This window comes from Filicampus tigris, chromosome 2 (genome assembly GCF_054856515.1).
Source record: "Filicampus tigris isolate MCC_2025a chromosome 2, RoL_Ftig_1.0, whole genome shotgun sequence".
In the NCBI taxonomy this organism is placed as follows: Eukaryota; Metazoa; Chordata; class Actinopteri; order Syngnathiformes; family Syngnathidae; genus Filicampus; species Filicampus tigris.
The window spans coordinates 35,918,673-35,937,593 of record NC_141218.1 but is presented as its reverse complement, the minus strand read 5'-3'; the positions used below and the strand labels follow the sequence as shown (position 1 = coordinate 35,937,593).

The 18,921-nt window shown below is 39.8% G+C and overlaps 1 long non-coding RNA gene across 1 annotated transcript; it reads right to left on the bottom strand.

Moving 5' to 3' along the window:
• Positions 1–592: 592 nt before the first annotated feature.
• Positions 593–17,558, bottom strand: LOC147152225 (uncharacterized). The gene is made up of 3 exons (XR_015085797.1): positions 17,468–17,558; positions 2,307–2,350; positions 593–1,362 (listed from the first exon to the last, which is right to left on the bottom strand). It is a non-coding gene; the product is annotated as an uncharacterized LOC147152225 (long non-coding RNA).
• Between the last annotated feature and the right edge of the window lie 1,363 nt (positions 17,559–18,921).

Here is an 18,921-nt window from a genome sequence, read left to right as displayed (position 1 = left end):
CAGCCCTTGTATCTTTGATGTAAGATATTTTAAATGAAATTCATAGTGACATACAGAAATATACAATAGTAATACATTTTCAACGCTGTAGACTATAACTTTATAAAGTATTAACAATGTAAAACATAAATTGCACCAAAGCCAAAGTCCATCCGCCACACCAAGGTCAATTCTAGACTCATCTTTACACATTGAGCAAGAAATTGTATGCATAAATAACACAAAGTAGCTGACAAGGTTGTGTTTTATGCAACTCTCTCCACCTTCCTACAGCTGATCTCCATCTTGTCCTCCTCCACAACCCAATTCCCCTCGAATGCTGATTTTCCTGACTTTGTCCTCTTACTTATTCATATCTTGCGGTGGGTCATGCTCTAGCCACATTTATTAGAGTGGTCTCTGGATTTGTATGCCTGCAAGTTATCGTATGTACCCTATCTATCTATCTATCTATATATATATATATATATATATATATATATATATATATATATATATATATATATATATATATATATATATATATATATATATATATATGTATCTCCCTGAAACATTTATTTAACGTAGAATTTTAATGAGGAGGGGGGAGGTGTGTGGCCACAGTGCGCACAGTGGGATTATGTGAGTGTGTGAGAGTGGTGTAGAGTGAGGCTTGTTGCTGCAGAGATGAACGATCATGTAAAATTAATGGCCAGGGTAAAATGTTACACTGCTATCGAGGGACAGGAGGTGAGGAAGGAAGAGACGGCCACAGACCTAATGTGGATGGAAGGGGTAGAAAAGGAAGAGCGAGTGAAGAAGCTAGCTGCTTGACTGCATGTTAAGTGCAAGACAGAAAATAGTGATTTGGTGTAGTAATTGGTGCGTGTGATACTGGAGGATGCAGCAGTGTCTAAATATGTGAATTCAAAGCCATCCATTCCATCCCGAATTACAGAGAAATCACATTTCACAGTTTTGTAGTATGCTTTCCAGTTGGGCTGCAGGTTTTTTTTTCTTTTACCCGGTGAAGAGTTTACTGGTGATGAACTTATAGTATGCCAACAGCTAGATACAAAACAAAATGTGTTATCTATTTGCTTGTTTGGCAATAGGTTAAGTTAGATTGGCAACATGTTTTGACGCTTACTTGGATGAAAGGTTTAATACATTGAAAGCAAAGGAAGACGGGCCACGGGTGGCCTGAAGGAAAGAAAACTCTTGGCATATCTGATGAACAAATGGACGATAAAGGGCAATGTGCCTCAGGGCTCCGGATTCTGGTTCATCCATGCAGTTGGACTTTAGATGCAACCCCAGGGACAGTGTTCCTGATGTTCGCAGTCAGTCACAGTGAAGCTGATGTCATGCTGATAAGAGCTACGTATATAGTTTGACATCATTTCAGTATGAAACTTGCCAAGAATCAAACTGAGGTAAATATTACAAGTGCTGAAAGCATAAGCAAACAATGCAAATGATCAACATTTATATTTTGCTATTTACATTAGTTTTCCCTTTGCCGTGCCTGCATGGATAGCAAAATATGGGTGGATCAATGTTGAATTATGGTTCATCTTAGTATCAAATCTACATTGAGACCTAAAGTAGAAATTATACAGAAAGCGCAAGGTTGATAAAATGTTGAGTCAAAGTTTGCTGTTCCACCATATGGATCACACAATATCAATGTTGATTCAACCATCTAAATCAGAATCTACATGCACATTGTAACTGTTATTTTATTGAATCAATGTTAATGAAACAACATTGATTCAACCATCATCTAAATTGGAATTTTGTAAATTTAATTTAAAACTTTTTAATATACTGTAACAAAAATATTGCATTAGTCCACTACAAAAAGTTAGCTTTATCAGCTTGTTCAATATTATTTCCATTACTTCCTCAAATGTATGAAAAACGTATGACAGAAAACATGTTTAATATTCAAAAATGTATTAGAAGACCTCAAAATACTTTCACTAAGCCCCAGCATCTCTATTTTGTTTGTTGATTTTGGCCGGGCATTTCTTAAATTATAGTCAGTGTTTCTACTAAGATGTTGTATAGTTTTAATAAATTAAACATTGATGGAATAAAAAAGTTTTGGTGAATGTGAACACTATACTGTAAATCCCACAAACATTGGCCGCCTCCTCATGGTTTTGCATCAGTGGCCATGGAGGTTCTTCAGCTAATTGGACTGCCGGGAGGCGCCGGGTGGATTGATTTTACGGTGCAAAAGAAAGTAGTTCAGAGCATTCTGCTTAAAAACAGCTCTGTGTTCTAATATTAAGTAGTTTACATGTGAGATAACTCACCAGTGTTGCCAACTCCTCAGGAAGCAAAGTAGCTATTGGCTGTCCTAAAAGGAGAAACGAAATGAAACAGAAGTTATGATCTTTTATCGTCAAATAAGTTTTGTGGGAAGGGCTTGCTTGTCTTAATTCCAGCTTTGTCAGTGTCACGCATGTGAACGATGCATATCAAAATAAATAAATAGCGTAAGTGAAGCCTACTAAAACCTTCTGCTGTGGAGAAATTATTCTTTTTAAATAAAGTGTAAATACATCATTTTCTTGGACTCTCTCTATAATAGAAATGCACACGTCCAACATATATACTTTCTGAAATAAAACTTTTTATGGCAACATTGACTAGTTGCATTAAGGCAGTCTTCTTTTGAAAATGTACATTGATCGGCATCATATTTATTTCACCATTATTGCTGAAATATAGGAGTGAGGGAATGTGTAATTCTTTGGATACTTTGACTTCTTTCGTCCACTTGATGTTCCTTTCACCAAAGCACCAACGTTCCGAAGCGATTTCGGCACAATTTGAAAGAAAGCCTCACCACTTCATGCGTGACCCGCCCATCTCTATGGATAATTGTGTGATCACCCATCCCCAAAAAACTTTCCTTTCATCATTCTGTTGAAATACTGGCTATCATTGAACCTACTGTTCTTCACTCAAGTCTTTTTCTTCTTTTGTGCTCCGGCTTCTTCGGTGTTCTGGTGACTACCCGTGGCTGTGCTACAGTGACACTTTAGACTTGGCATACATATTACAGCCTAACAGCGTCTTTAGCGTCTTCGCATGCCATGGATGCACGCATTTCGTAAAGCGCTTGCCTGTTCACGGGTTTACTTTAAGGGAATGAAGAAGTAAAAGGGGACTAAAGCCTGGTTCACGCAGCAGTTTAATCGGCCCGATTTTAGCCCCGAATCTCCCCTCCCGACAATCGTAGGTTGCAGCCGACTCTCGTAATGGCTACAAAAATAATCAGATACATGTCAGATAATCCTGCTGTGGGTGGTGTGCTCAGCCTGCTTTCAGCCGCTCAGAAGGACGTACAACCTCAAATCGGGGATATTCAACATGTTGGGTTTTTTTTGGGCCCGACTTCGCACCGTGTGTGCTGTGCCCCGAGGACGAACAAGCACGCAACCGGTTGACAGTGATATACAGTCAATCTGAAAGCGAGGTGACTTTGCAGCATAGAAGCGCGGTGGGAATCCAAAATGAAAACAGTCATGGCGCAACAGAGCCCAATATCTTTTCATTTGGTGTCACTTTTTTCCACTAAAAATAATTCGCAAACTAGCGCCGCCGTCAAGACACGACCTGAGACCCCTTCGGCCTTTTCATCCGCTATGTTTGTTCACTTCGAAGACTCGTTTAATCTCGGGGGGTGGAGGTGCGGCGGGATTGGGGAGGGGGGGGGGAATGCGAGATTTTCCATCTGAAGTGAGAGTATCTATGAATAAATATGGTTCGTGTGTGAAGTGCCGTGGCTGCAAACCACACGCGGTACTGTACTGTAATACGCGTCATTTTTTCTAGTCACGTGTGGGGTCTCTCAGAGTTTGGAAGTCGGCCAACAATTTTAAAACCCTGACTTGTGAACCAGGCTTAAGTTTCATGGCTTTCCTTGTGTTCCTTTGTCTGTCAGTCTTGTTAGGTTATTGAGTCCACCTGTGCATGTCATCCCAGTCCCTAGTGTTAGCCAATCAGCCCTCTCCTATCCCATGTGTCTTGTCCAGGTGTTCCTCGTTGCCTTTATTTAGGTCCCTGCTTTCTTGCAGTCCTTGTCAGTTTACTGTCATTCATCGCAGTCAAGTCCTATTCTAGTCCTAGTGTTTTAGTTTCATCGATCCTTTTTTTTTTGGACTTCAGTGTTTTGGAATATCCTGGAACCTTGTTTGCCCTTGTTTTCCTTGTTTGCTATTCTTTCTCCACACTCCTTCCTTGTTTGCCCGTTTTGGGTCCTCCTCCACGCTAAACCTGACAGGAAGTTCAGATAATTATATCTTCAAAATTAATTCTGAATCATCCTGAACAGTTGCCTTCAGGATTTTTAATTTATAAATGAAATACCTCATCATCCAGTTAAAAGAAACACTTAAAATCATCTATTCATTGTCCCCAATATACGCGCACGCGCGCACGCACACGCGCACACGCACGCACGCACGCACGCACGCACGCACGCGCACACGCGCACGCGCACGCGCACGCGCACGCACACGCACACGCACACGCACACGCACACGCACACGCACACGCACACAATTTCAAATGTGCGTGAAGATCTTATATAGCAGAGTCAAAACATTTCCCTTCGGAAATCCTAATGACAATCCAAGTTATGAACAGGTGATCAAATGTCATGATGTCATGGTGGAAACGAAGGAAGTGACATATAGAGAGACAGGGGAAAATGGGAGAAAAAAAATAAATCTTTAACACCACAAGGTTTGAATAATACCATTTATCATAAGAGGGGAAGCCTGTGCTGTGTGTCAGCCTGTTTGTGTGCAGCTAAATGGGGGCAAACGAGTCATCTGACTATAAATCCACGACTTCATCCATTTGCCAAGTGCACGCTCACAAAGCAAGGTTAATGTTTTGCTGCTGTGCAAGGTTCCTGACATAACGAGCCTCGGGGCTTGGATGACGCATAACTGCCTAATGCTATCTCCTAATCTAACCTCAGTCGCAATTTAGCCAGCGCATCTCAACTAGGGGTTACCGCGATTCCATTTTGTACACCCGCAAAACCAATGCAAAGAAGACTTTGAGTGAATGTATTTGACACGCAGTCAAATTTATTCAAGCATTTCTCATTTTAATAAGATTTATCTATCACTGTCAATGTTAAAACTACAGAAATTTGACACGTTTTCAGGTGAAATAAATTACATTGCTAAAAAAACCCACATATCTCAGTGTTAACTCCAAATCAGTCACGCTTCGTTGATATCGTGTCTACTAAAACTGTATTGTTAATCATATACCCCCCCCCCCCCCATTTACACCCCTGTCCAATCAAATAAAATAAATGCCTGATTATTGGATCTCTAAAAGATTCTCCAAATCAATCACTTTGTGGTGTGGAGTGTGTTCAGAGCAGGGTTAAAATGGTTTGGGATTTTTAATTATAGTTGGGTTTTATTTCATTTATAGTTTTGTTTTTCAAATTAAATTAGTTTTAACGAGTATCAGAGCAGGTTTGTTACTTTTTATTAGCTTTTTTCCCCAAAAAATGCTTCATTTGAGTTTTTTTGGTTTAGTTTTAGTGTTTGTTTTATTTGTAATTTTGTGTATTTCTTTATGCAAGATTTTTTTTAAAAAAATCACAGCAATTTGTGGTAAAGACACACCAAAAATAAAATTTTAGAAACAACCATCCACAGGTGCAAGTGTAAGGGCAGTGCATAGTACTGCTTCTCAAGTAAGATGTATCACGACCCAAACTTTTCATCACTTTTCATCCCTTGTTTGTCATGTTGCCAATTTCTAAGGAGCTTGAATTTCCGTTGAGTAGTATTTCACACATAGCCACTGGCTTTTATCTGTCAGTCATAGACAAATTGGATGGCTGGATGATGGATGAACGACCGGCCAGATAGATATAGTAGATGAAAAGTACTTGTAGTTTATTTACACAACTTCACACTGCAAGATGTGATGCTCAATTCAGATTTGTTGTTAAATCCAATCTTTTTATGTACTTGTTCACATTACAAAAACAAATGCGACTGCAACGCGTTCGTGATGTGACATTGATGCACACAAAGCACAACGTCGAGTGACATGGCCCAAAAGAAAATCATACACCATGGCACAGTTTTTCCGGAAGTAATCATGGTCCCGCAGGGGCTCATTTTATCATCTCATTTCGCCAGAGTAGTGAGGTGGGAGGAGGTAGAAATATTTGGGGGGAATGAGGCAACTAAAAAGTTGAAAACAAATAAAGATGTTGTCAAGTCATTGCACCATGTAATAACAGAACCGTCTGCGTGGCTGAATTACTACAATCACCACGTCAACTTTATGCTTCATGTTTAAAGTGAGATTAAAGTGGGACACGAAAAAAAGTTACCATAAAAAACTTTATAAGGAGTACAAGTACAAAAAATAAAATTCCAATGATTACTTTGATGAAAAGACCTAAAAAAAGACGCAGAAAATTCAATATTTCCGGGAACTGGGAACACCCACTGGCAGCGCCGGCGAGTGCATGATGACGTCACTGGCCCAATGGGGTCAGCTGAGAGCGATGACGAGCTCTTGGTAAGTATTGGTCGCTTCGTATTTATTATTTAATGAAAGGAGTTTCACAGCACACACCAGCCAAGGACATAGTCTTGTGTCATACTGCCATCTAGCTTATATTAAAAGGTAATGACACAAGTGGAGAGAGGTTAACCATCCAACATTTTGAATTAGTGTCATTTTTCTCAAGATTGTGTGATAGAAATGTTATTCACAATTAAGAGGGGTTGGGGGAAGGAGGACCCAAATGCAGGGAGGCAGGAGAAGCAGGGCGTACTCAAGATTGTATTTATTAACAAAACAAAACGAACACAAACAAATCTTGAAAAATACAAAACTCAAAGTAACAAAGAAACACTCAGAAGCAAAACATAATACTGGGAGAAACAAAACAACATGACGGCCACAGCCAGGACTAGGAGAACACGACAGCAACTATACGACAAAAACCCCACAAGAACTGAACAAAAACTAGCAACTTAAATACAAGCACACTGACGAGACAACGAGAAACACCTGGACAAGAGACACAAGGTAGGAGGGAGCTGATTGGCCAACACTAGGGAGTGGAAGGCACACAAGTGGACACAATAATGATGACGAGACAGACACAGAACACTGAGAAAAACATGAAACTAAAGAAAGCCCAAAACCAAAACAAACCAAACATGACAAGTATTTCTTATGAAGTCATGACCATGTATATTACTGTATGCATGAATGATAATCGAAATCTAGATATGGTATGAAATGTCACTCTGTGTTTTATATGTATCAGATTAGTTTGTCAATATTTCATTCTAGAGCACTATCTGTCCCAGTAGCCATTTCCAATGCATACTTGTGATCATGTATCACTAGAGGACATCAATACCTGGATGTCACAAAATATCTCAAATTTCAATGAAAAGAAAACAGAAGTTATGGTTTTCAGTCCCAGTGGCTCTTCTACATCCCACCTTGTAGACCTGGGCCCCTTGGCTTCATATCTAAAGCCAACAGTCTTAAACTTGGGTTTTAAAATGGACAGTGATCTTAAATTGGACCAGCATTTGCTGTTGGAAGGTCCAGCTTCTTTCATCTTAGACAGCTGGCTAAGGTAAAGCCCTTTATTTCTCATCAGCACTAAGAAGCAGTCATCAATGCCTTTGCTACATCTCGGCTAGATTATTGTAATGTACTTTATTTTGGAGTGGGCCAGTCCTCTCTCACACGTCTCCAGTTGGACCAAAATGCTGCTGCTCGCCTCCTAACTGGAGCTTGGAAGATGGAGCACATAACACCAATTATGGCCTCCCTTCACTGGCTCCCAATGTATTTTAGGGTTCAATTTAAGATTCTTCTATTTGTTTTTAAGTCATTAAATGGCCTCGCTGAGCTCCTCCACTCCTACGCTTCTTCCCGCAGCCTCAGGTCGGCTGCTGGACCTTCCCTTTGGAATGATCTCCCATTGCATGTTAGGCAAGCTCCCTCTCTGTCCACTTTAAAAACCCGGTTGAAGACACATTTCTATTCTCTGGCTTTTGATCCGACCTGAGACTGACAAATTTTCGGCTCTTTTCCAATGTCTATTGTATGTAGCGTTTTGTGTTAATTTATTGATTTCACTTGTATTATGCCTATTTTGTTTTTGTATGTAAAGTGCCTTGTTACAACTTAGCTGTTGTGAAATGCAAATACAAATTGCAGAGCTGGGCAGTCCGTCTCTGGGCCGGACCGGTCGGACACTCCGGCCCGGCCGGATGCCCATTTTTGGGGCGAAGGGGTGGGGGGTGACCAATTTAAAAAAAATGGCTGGTCTAAGCATGGATTTTAGTCTGGCCCACTAATCGGCCCTCATGCGTGTGACGTGGTTGCGAGGTGGCCAAATTTCATCTCAGCCTACTCATTGAAAGGCTTCTTTTTAGGCTTCTTTCTACTCCTGCGTTGACGCGAGCGACAACTGCCGCATTGATTCACATGACCGACGCATTGTGCTGTTGGCGACAGGTCTGCAACACATGCCAAGCACACATCAGGAATTGTTGCTGCTCTGATCGGTCATTATGTCACATGTTGCGATGACATACAGTTTACCACACGGAGGAGAGGATGCACCATGCAGCTCGTTGCTGCTGCAAAGCAAACTAGTTTGGAAATGAAATTAAATGCATCGCCTGGTCATCTCGGTCCCTTTATGGTTGTTGCAGGCATATCAGATATCCATTTTTGTTGCTGTCTTTTTGAAGCGCCCCCCCCCCCCCCCCCCCCCCCGACTTGTTTCAAAACAACCTGTGTCCACGAGTATATTCAGATGCTGCACGCAGCACTGACTCAAGGATGACGCGGGCACATCAAGGTGGAGTTCATGCACTTCTTCTGGCGTCTTCTCTACTTCCGAAAATATGCCGTAGCAAGCCTGCTGTGTATAGTGGTTTGCTGGTATGCTTTTATTTTGAAGGCCGTGAAGGAGGGGAAGTGTGCAAAATAAATAAGTAACTTGTTGACTGCGACTTCTGGCCGTCTGTTGGACCCAAATAATGATACAATACGACAAAACCAACCCCGGGGCTCGCAATGGAAGTAATCACAGTTGGGTAAGTAGTAAAGGACTAGTGGCGCATTTGGGGGGGCGGAACGGGGGCGGGGGGGTGATAGGTTTTATGAGAAAGGGCGGGGGGTCGCGGCCGGAAGGCTACCCAGGTCAAGGGTGGAGGGTCGCGGCCGGACTGGCAAAAACGGTCAAGTGCCCAGCTCTGACAAATTGTATTGTGTTGTGTACTATTTTTTATCATATATGAACCAAAAAAGGAATTTGGATAGCTGACCGGTTTCATTTGATTTCATTGTTAAATAAGGTTTGTGTTGCCTGCATAAGAATTTTAGTTAACAGAGTGCTTTCCCTGTTGCTGACGACCCTCGTGCTTCTTCGGTCTACTCTGTGCTTAGCCCTGTCTCGGCAGTCAAGCTATATAAAGTATTCAACGATCTTCTAAACTACAGTTACTTTGGTGTTGGGTATCCACAGACTACGCGTTTGTGGAACATGTTTGTGTCTTTTATCATTTGTTTTGTAAGCACTTTGTGTTGACTTTAAAGTATGAAAGGTGCTAAATAAATGAAGGTGTAAGAGTAAGATATAAGTTTGCACAATGTATTGATTGTTGTCACATACCTAAATTTCGACTTGCATTCACCAATAATTGATAGCGAATCGGATTCAGATTTGTTTAGATATACTGCAAGCATAGGTCAGTCATGGTGAAGGTGAGACAAGAGTAGGTAATGGTGCAGTAGTTAAACACAAACAAAAATCGGTGGAAAACCAGTGCTCACAGAAATAAGTAAATATCTTCTTTTTTCACCATTTCTATCTACGGAGATGGTCCTGGTTGCCCAAATGAAAAACCTTTTATAATTAAATACTCTAATAGCAGTCTAGGAAGTGTTCAACAATAGAGAGACAATATCAATCACAATATCCACCAATACAACTAAATAACATGGCATGGGAGTTTTTTTCTTCATTTATTAGCATAGTAAATCCCATGTGCCTGCTTGCACTGAACTGAAATGGGCTCCCTGTTCATTAATTTTATAGCAGTGATTACTGCAATGCACGCCATTGTGTAAATTGATCTGTAATGGATTTATTTATTGCTATGCCTTCCAATGGTGTGTATCATGTGTCAGTGAGAAATGGTTTATGCCTAGTTTAGTCTTTGTGTTCCAAATAAATGTTGAACAAATTATTGATTAGTTGTTTTTCAGAAGTTTTTAGAAATTGTGATTTATGCAGTCCAAATGACTTTTTTTTCTGGATAAACCATGGTTTGACTTTCATTACTTGATATAGTATATTATGGTGACCAATCATGCCTTCATCACCCAATTATACAGTGCTGGGCAGTCCGTCCCGGGGCCGGAACGGTCCGTCCTGGACAGACACCCATTTTTGGCACGGGGGGGCGACATGATTTAAAAAAGGGTCGGACTAAGCACGGGCGGAGGTGGAGTTTAATCTGGCCCAATAACCGTCCGTCATGCAGGGGACGTGGTCACGAGGCGGCCAAAGTTCATCTCAACAGAAATGGTCAAACGACAAAAACAGTCTCAGAACACTCCAAATGCGTCAATAGTTACCCAACTGCGCAGGACATTGTTCAACAGGAAATACAGCGTGAGTTCTACTAGTACTACAAGTGATGAGACCCAGTAGCGCGAGCAGCGTCAGAGCCAGCACACCGGCGAGTGATGTCAGTAGTATGTTATCCCTTTGCTTGCTAAGCATGTCCTTGTGTGGGACATCTTTAGGCCATAAAAATCTTGACCAGCGTACATATTTAAAAGACCCGGAAGTGGAAGTCTTTGTTTCCTCTTGAAATAACCTTGCGTTATTTTGCAATAATTATTTTATAAAAAGTAAGTTAAAACGCAAAAGTTTTGCAATAAAACGCAATAGTATTATATAGTAATCTTAAATATACTCTCTCTCTCTCTCTCTCTCTCTCTCTCTCTCTCTCTCTCTCTCTCTCTCTCTCTCTCTCTCTCTCTCTCTCTCTCTCTCTCTCTCTCTCTCTCTCTCTCTCTCTCTCTCTCTCTCTCTCTCTCTCTCTCTCTCTCTCTCTCTATATATATATATATATATATATATATATATATATATATATATGTGTGTGTGTGTGTGTGTGTGTGTGTGTGGAGTTTGCATGTTCTCCCCGTGCCTGCGTGGGTTTTCTCCGGGCACTCCGGTTTCCTCCCACATTCCAAAAACATGCACGGTAAGTTGATTGGATACTCTAAATTGCCCCTAGGTGTGATTGTGAGTGCGGTTGTTTGTCTCTGTGTGCCCTGCGATTGGCTGGCAACCAGTTCAGGGTGTCCCCCGCCTACTGCCCAAAGACAGCTGGGATAGGCTCCAGCACGCCCCGCGACCCTTGTGAGGAGAAGCGGTACAGATAATGGATGGAGATATATATATATATATATATATATATATATATATATATATATATATATATATATATATATATATATATATATATATATATATATATATGTGTGTGTGTGTGTGTGGAGTTTGCCTATTCTCCCCGTGCCAGCGTGGGTTTTCTCCGGGTACTCCGGTTTCCTCCCACATTTCCAAGAACATGCATGGTAAGTTGATTGGACTCTCTAAATTGCCCGTAGGTGTGATTGTGAGTGTGGTTGTTTGTCTCTGTGTGCCCTGCGATTGTCTGGCAACCAATTCAGGGTGTCCCCCGCCTACTGCCCAAAGACAGCTGGGATAGGCTCCAGCACGCCCCGCGACCCTTGTGAGGAGAAGCGGTACAGATAATGGATGGAGAGATATATATATATATATATATATATATATATATATATATATATATATATATATATATATATATATATATATGTGTGTGTGTGTGTGTGGAGTTTGCCTATTCTCCCCGTGCCAGCGTGGGTTTTCTCCGGGTACTCCGGTTTCCTCCCACATTTCCAAGAACATGCATGGTAAGTTGATTGGACTCTCTAAATTGCCCGTAGGTGTGATTGTGAGTGTGGTTGTTTGTCTCTGTGTGCCCTGCGATTGTCTGGCAACCAATTCAGGGTGTCCCCCGCCTACTGCCCGAAGACAGCTGGGATAGGCTCCAGCACGCCCCGCGACCCGTGTGAGCAGAAGCGGTATAGACAATGGATGGATGGATGGATATATATACTTACTATATACTTATATATACTTAAACGTAAAGTTTGCGTGAACAGCATCATACATTATGTACGATTAGTTATAAAAGAGAGCCCCATATATATATATATATATATTATATCTATATATATATATATATATATATATATATATATATATATATGTAGGGGGTGTATAGGTGTGTGTGCGCGTGCATGTTTCGCCGAGCCGGGATTCACTGTCTTTCATTATGCCTGCCTCTGAATGAAATAGTTTTGCCCAAATGTGATTATATTTTCTGTAGGGAGTGCAGACAGGGGAAGTGTCATTCTTTTTTTTTTTTTTTTTTTCTCAGAAAGCTTGATGGAATTAGCAATGGAAAGTAGGATCGGCAGATATTTTGCATTTTATGCATAGCGGGTGATCAGTTGTAATGTCATAATTTGCTGAGTGAGCAATGACATGATTGATCAGATCCATAAAGTAAGACATTGTGATAAATCATATTATTCAGAACAGATGTCATTCAATGGAATATCTGACTTATTTTATGAGTGGTTATATAATAAGCAAGTTAGATGACATTGCCAATGAATTTAATGATTACTTTGTGGATGTTGGCAAATCGTTGGCTCAGAGAATTATAGATTCCAATAATATAAAAAGAGAAGTTTAAGAACGTCCATGTTTCTTTGTAGGGTAGATGAGACTGATATGAAAGAAATCGTAAGGGAAATGGGGAAACAAAAGATCAACTGACATAATATTCATATGGAAATTATCAAGAACCTCCACTGGCCCCCCGTTCCCCACCGCATCCAATTTAAACTCCTCCTACTCACCTACAAAGCCCTTCACAACCAGGCCCTCTTCTACCTTTCCGATCTTCTCCACTCATACACTCCTTCCCGCACCCTCCGCTCCTCAAATGCGAACCTCCTTGCCAACCCCCCAACCAAGTACAAAACCTGGGGGGACCGAGCTTTCTCTGTTGCTGCCCGCACCCTCTGGAACTCCCTTCCACAACACATTCGTAACTGCAGAGACCTCATATCCTTCAAAACACTCCTCAAGACTCACCTATTCCGCCTGGCTTTTTAACATCACTTAATCTTTGCTATTTTTTTCTTCTTCTGTTGGTTTTAACTGTTTTTGTTTTAACAGCAGGTTTTATTTTACTCATTTATTTTTGCTGTGAAGCGTCTTTGAGTGATATGAAAAGCGCTATACTAATAAAATGTATTATTATTATTATTATTATTAAGAGGCTTATTGGAAGTATTGTGAAACCTGACATGCAATTTATCGTTTCAAAAGGTAGTTTTTCCTAATAAGATGAAATTGGCCCAATTAATTCCAATTCTTAAAAAATGGTGTTATACAACGCATAGAAAATTATAGACCAGTATCTGTACTTCCCCAATTTTCCAAAATATTAGAACATTGATTTGTGAAACAATCAAATTTGTTTAGTAATAAAAATACATTTTGAGTGGGAATCAGTATGGGTTTAAAGTAAATAGGACTACTACATTTTCAGTGATGCCAAATGTAGAGGATATGCAAATGTAAATGAAAATTATGAATATTCTATTAGTTTGTATCTTCTTCAACAGAAATCGTTTGACGCAATAGATCATAGAAAACTACTTGTGAAATTCGAGAAGTATGGAATAAGGGGTGTTGTCTAATCATGGCTAGGAAGCCATTTGGAAAATAGACAATGTGTAAAAATGAATATTATGTCAGAGTTTAAAAGGGTTACTTATGCAGTACCACAAGGGTCAGTTATTGGTCCAAAACTATTTATACTGTATATAAATCAAATATGGAGGGTTACAGATTTTTTTAAATAAGTATTTTTAGCAGATGACACAAATGCGCTTTGCTCGGGTAAATATTTGAAATAATTTTCGTGTAAAGTTGCAAGAGAGTTCCAAAATATAAAGTAATGTTTGGTGTAAATAAATTGTCTCTTCGTATCAAGAAAACCAAATTTATGGTTTGTGGGAATCAGAAAAAATAAAAGGGAACAGTATAATTAAAATTTCTAATTTGTTTTTTTCAAACAAATTTCCTTGGAGTTATGAAAGATGATACACATACATGAAAACAAGATCAACTACATAAAAGGTAACATTTCTAAAACAAAAGCAATATTATATAAGTCCAGCCATCTTTTAAATTATGAAGTTTAACATAAATTATTATTCCTTGAGTTTTCCCTATTTATCCATTTGTATAAATGCAATTGTGGTTTTGCAAAACAGTGCATTACGTTTTATCAATAAGACCTATTATTATGCTCATACAGATCCACTCTTTCTAAAATCAAACATTATGAAGTTAAGACTTACAGTATATTATTATAAAATTATGCAAATAATGACCTGAAAATGGCTGTCCACCACCATTCACCATCCAACTTGACAAAACTGGAGTGGATCTGCAAGGAATAATGGCAGGGGATCCCCAAATCCAGGTGTGAAAAAGTTGTTGCATCATTCCCAAGAAGACTCATGGCTGTACTAGCTCAAAAGGGTGCTTCTAACTCAATAAAATGCGTCAGGGTCTGAATACTAATGACTGTATGGTATTTCATTTTTTTTAAAAATAAATATGCAAACATTTCTACATTTCTGAGTGTACATTAATTAGACATAAAATGAAAGTGTTTGATTTTGGCAAATGGCTGGCAATGACAAAGTGAAAAATTTCAAAGGGGTCTGAATACTTTCCATACTCACTGTATTGTGGAATGTACTGGATGATGACAGAATAAACAATGTATGTATGTATGTACATTAAAGAAAACACAATCTCGTTAACTCCAGGGACGTTCTGTACTGCCATTGTTAATCATCTAAGCAGGGTAATTTATTGCTATAAACATTTATTTACCCAAGCCACATTTGCTAATGCCCAAAAAACAAATGCCCCATTTTGACATCCGAGGGAACGCTTCAACATGCGCCTATCTTCTAATAGGGTGTTGAGCTGGGCCGGCGGACCGTACGTTTAGCTTATCGGTCAGCGCTCTGTGCTCCCAAACCGAAGGCTTTGATTGCTCCAGTTGAGTGGATATTGCAAGAGGAAAAGTAAAATTGCCACTCCATGTAGAGGGGTTGCCATGTACTGAAAGTTTATCAGTGTTTTTGAGATAATTTTTTGGATTTAATTGTTATTCTTTTTTCCCAATGCACCTGTATACGCTAATTTTGGCTATTCGTGAGCTGAGCTGATCCCAGTCCCCCACAAATAGCGAGGGTCTACCGTACAGTAAATAAGTTGTTTAAAAATAGAAATACCGGTAGATCTTCTGATTGGACCGGTTATCTTTTTTTTAAGTTTTCTTTTTTTTTTTTTTTAACTAGCAGACCATTTCCAAAATCCTGATCGTGTAAAGCCAAACTGAAACTAAGGAGGGCATGACTTTGAAAACAATTCATTTAAAGTGCTAGAATTTACACTTAGGTCCTCAAGTACAGACAGCAGTTTTATGAGTTTACCTTTACCACCACATTGGATTTTAAATAAAACAGTCTAAACCTGATGGAAGAGTTAAAGGGTCGGCACCCCGCTGCTCCAGAGCCGCATGCAGCTCTTTCATCCTCTTGTTGCGGCTCTTTGGCTTGGGTAAATAAATTTATATTAAGTGTCCGATTAAAGTATATGTTATTTGTCTCAAAAATGTGCATCATGTCTTCTTAGGAAGTCAAAGTTTTTAACTTCATTCTTCAGAATTTTGGTGATCAGCATTCGCCTGCTTTAGAGACGTTTGACAGCACTGTCATGACGTGTCAGCAGGGAGCCGGCGTGCTCAGAAAGCCCAGCGACACAATAACTGCACAATATCTGAATAAAGTATTTTATTTGTTCGTTTGTTCAATTGAAGTTGTGCATTGTAAGATTACTGTGACTTTAAAATATTTAAAAAAAATTACATACCGTATTTTCCGGACTATAAATCGTTTTTTTTTTTTTTTTTTCATAGTTTGGCTGCGGGTGCGATTTATACTCTGGAGCGAGTTATGTGTGAAATTATTAACACATTATTACTGTTATGGCTTGTTAGTGCTGACTTGTATTTATGATGTTTTGCCTCCCTCTGAAGGCGCTTTAGCGCTAAAGCTATATATATATATATATATATATATATATATATATATATATATATATATATATATATATATATATATATATATATATATATATATATATATATATATGATATTCACTATACACTGAACAACTTCAAAGCATTCCTGGGCATGTTATATATGGTTAGAAAACTGAGTTTACGCAGATTCGAATGATACCAAACATTATAAGATACAATCCTATCTGCAGGCTCGGCGAGCATTTGAGTCAAAACAATCGCTAACACACAAAAAATGTTTCATCCTCAAATGTCCGAAACAATTTCATAATCCATCATCAATCATCATATTACGTCGACGAGGGTCCAGTAAAAGTATTCCAGTAATATAGTTAGTCCACAACAAGCCTGACATCCATAAAGCCACGTCATTAGCTGCTTCAACCGTTACATGTTGCTATTAGATATGCATATTTTGCGCATTTTTCCATCATAGATTGAATTAGCTTTGACGGTTTTAGCCACACGAGATTTCAAAACATAGGCTGGACCTTATGTTTGATTGATCGCTTACTTGATCCAATAAACAAATGTTTTCCGTGTCAGGAGTTCAACAGCAGCCAATGAACATATTACATGCGTAAATAGTACCACCTTTGCATATGGATGATTCATCAGTTATGTTTTCAGTCACAACCAAACTGCTAAGCTGGTGATTGACGCATTCAACGGGCAATGAAATTCTTCCCCCCAAAAAATAAAACATGGAAACTCTTTTGAACAAAAACAAACACCGTGCGTAACTTGCGTAACACTTTTTCAAAGCCGCCGGCAGCGACGTCAAGCCGTGCGCCAGTGTGCACGTCATATCGCGTCACCTTCTTTGATTTTTTTGCATTTTTTTAAATCTGGGTGTGGGATATGATAGCGCCAAGTCTTACTTTTCATTAGAACTCATGATTGTTGAAGCATTCCGCAATAGCAACACATCAGGAATTGGTGCTCCTCTGATCGGTCCATTATGTCACATGTGGCGATGACATACAGTTTCCCACACGGAGGAGGATACACCATGCAGCTCGTTGCTGATGCAAAGTAAACTAGTTTGGATGTTATGTCACGTATGTGTGTGTAAAGAAGCTACTCACGCATGTTGCCCCTTCGCCACCACCTTCCAGATCGTTTTGGCAATACAATAAAATGCATGGTTGTAGCAGGCACGATATCCATTGTTGTCGCTGTCTTTTTGAAGCGATGCCCCCCGACCTGGAACGCAACTGCAACTATATAGTCAAGCTGCATGCAGCACTCAAGGATGACGCTGGCACATCAAGGTGGAGTTCATGAACTTCTTCTGGCGACTTCCCTACTTTAACAAGCAACACAGCAGGCCTTTTTCATTGAAATTAACGAACCTCGCTCGAATTCACCTCTCTCTCTCTCTTTTTTCGTCGCTCCGGAAATATGCCATAGCAAACCTGCTGTGTAATGGTTTGCCGGAATGCTTTTATTTTGAAGGCCGGTATAAGGAGTTGAGGGCAAGTTTGGAAAATGAATAACTTGCTGAATGCTTGTGAACTTCTTGGAGCACAGAGCACAGAAGAAGAATGAGACAAAGGAGAAAGTGCGAGGCTGGCGTTTCACCGTGGGAAATTTGAAACCAGAATGACACAGCTGCTTGATTCGAGCACATACGAGGGGGAGCTTTTGATTTTGCTTGGTATTAGACAAGCCTGGCAAAACAAAAAAAAGTTTCTACATCGCAATCAAGTCCACCCCTGCGCACAGACTGTGTGTATTGGACACTAGTTTACGTGCTCGCAATAAAAGTAAGTACTACTGGCGCGTTTGAAGCATTTGAAGTGTGTCCACAGCGTGTTTGTATAGTAAATTTAGCCAGCTGATGATCTTTTAATACACTTCTGCCGTTAGCATCTCTCCTGCGGCGGCGTCATGCAGGGACGCCTTTTTTATTTTTTTGTGGTGAGGTGGGGGTGAAACAGGGCCGGGGGCCTATATGTTTTATGAATAAGGGGCGGAGGGTCGAGGCCGGAAGGGTACCCAGGTCAAGGGCGGAGGGTCGCGGCCGGACCTGCAAAAAAGGGTCAAGTGCCCAGCTCTGTATTTAATTAGATGTCTCTTGCACTGGGTGTTATATCGCATTATCTAATTGGTCTTAATGTTGTGGTCTGCAACGGATATGTTCATTTTTCTGGTTTTACTAGTAACCAATGCATTAGTGTCATTTCCTAGAAATTATATTACACCCTTATTTGCAAAGGGGTGCAGATAATTAATTTCTGACCTTTTTGAATATTAATGGCTATGAAAATAAACCTTTACTGTATTTTTAAAAAAAAAGAGAGAGAGAGAGACAGTTCTTACATTATAATTAGGTGAACATAATGACACCTCACAAAATTAATCTTCTTAACTCTATATATAACCAGCTGATTGCTGGTATGTCTATCAGCTAATGTCAGGGGACCCAACACACAACTACTTTATATTTTCACTTTATTAAAACTTGCCGCACACATGTTTTAGTGACTTAACTTGGTAATGAGAAATAAATGCCATCAAATGTCAAGGATAATGTAAG